General features: G+C 48.3%; 1 pseudogene; it reads right to left on the bottom strand.

The window, feature by feature from the left end:
• Positions 1-417: 417 nt before the first annotated feature.
• LOC140603922 (glyceraldehyde-3-phosphate dehydrogenase-like) lies at positions 418-1420 on the bottom strand (annotated as a pseudogene).
• Positions 1421-1705: the final 285 nt, after the last annotated feature.

The raw sequence follows: 1705 nt of genomic DNA, 5'->3' as shown, positions 1-1705 counted from the left end.
AGTTCGAGCCTTATCATGAACATAAAAATTGCTCTCTTTCAAATTGCTGCTGAGCATCACTTGCAAGCTTTATATTTAAGGGTATACTGTAGCCATCCCAAAGTGATTTGTAGGATTTCTTCTCAAATCTGTGTTCAGTGACCTTGTTCTGGTAACTTAAAATCAGCTCAGATTTTATACAGGAGGAGTATTTACACCATGGAAACTGGCAGTTTCTATAATTTTGGACTTCTTAACTGCTCTCATACTCACTGTCTTGCTCTCCTCATTTTTTGTTTGTTTGTTTTGTTTTTTGTTTTTGTTTTTGTTTTTGGCTGGGTACAGTATACTTTATTGATGGTACATGACAAAGTAGGGCTCCTCGAGCCCCTCCCCTTCCTCTGGTCTAGGATGTAAATTGGAGGTCAGGAGATTTTCAGTGTGTTGGGGGATTAAGTTGGGGCAGGGACTCCCCAGCGGCTGAGGACCTTTCTCTTCCTCTTGTTCTTGTTGGGGCTGGTGGTCCAGGAGGCTCTTACTCCTTGGAGGCCATGTGGACCATCAGGTCCACCACCCGGTTGCTGTAGCCGAATTCATTGTCATACCAGGAAATGAGCTTGATGAAGTGGTCATTGAGGGCAATGCCAGCCCCAGCGTCAAAGGTGGAAGAGTTGGTGTCACTGTTGAAGTCACAGGAGACAACCTGGTCCTCAGGTCACATCCACAACTGACAGGTTGGGGGTGGGGACATGGAAGGCCGTGCCAGTGAGCTTCCCGTTCAGCTCAGGGATGACCTTGCCTACAGCCTTGGCAGTGCCAGTAGAAACAGGGATGATGTTCTGGGCAGCCCCTCGGCCATCACACCACAGCTTCCCAGAGGGGCCATCCACTGTCTTCTGGGTGGCAGTGAGGGCAAGGACGGTGGTCATGAGGCCCTCCATGATGCCGAAGTGGTCATGGATGACTTTGGCTAGAGGAGCCAAGCAGTTGGTGGTGCAGGAGGCATTGCTGACAATCTTGAGGGAGTTGTCATACTTCTCATGGTTCACACCCATCATAAACATGGGGGCATCAGCAGAAAGAGCAAAGATGATGACCCTCTTGGGGTCATCAAGTGAGCCCCAGCCTTCTCCATGGTGGTGAAGACCCCAGTGGACTCCACAACATACTCAGCACCAGCATCACCCCATTTGACGTTGGTGGGATCTCGCTCCTGGAAGATGGAGATGGACTTTCTGTTGATGACAAGTTTCCCGTTCTCAGCCTTGACTGTGCCGTGGAATTTGCCATGGGTAGAATCATACTGGAACATGTACATCATGTAGCTGGGATCAATGAAGGGGTCATTGATGGCGACAATATCCACTTTGCCAGAGTTAAAAGCAGCCCTGGTGACCAGGCGCTCAATACGGCCTAATTTATTCACTCCGACCCTCACCATAGTGTCTGGGGGATGCGGCTGGCACTGCACCAGAAGATGTGGCTGTCTGTCCAATGGGGAGGAGCAGAGAGCCTCTCCTTCTCATTTTGGACAGCCAGTTGTTAAACATTTACCAGCGCATCTCTGTGAAACTTCAGTTTGCAGATCCTAAATGAGGTTACTCTATAAGAAAGTTAAGACAAACACAAATCGGGGTCCCAATTGATATGCAGCAACTCAATATCCTTTCTTTCAATAAAGAAAAGAAGCTGGTTCCACAGTTTCTTCTGTTCATCTGGAAATTTT

Source organism: Canis lupus, chromosome 1, assembly GCF_048164855.1.
Source record: "Canis lupus baileyi chromosome 1, mCanLup2.hap1, whole genome shotgun sequence".
Taxonomy (NCBI): Eukaryota; Metazoa; Chordata; class Mammalia; order Carnivora; family Canidae; genus Canis; species Canis lupus.
The sequence above is the reverse complement of the archived record's forward strand: the minus strand, read 5'-3'. Positions and strand labels throughout refer to the sequence as shown.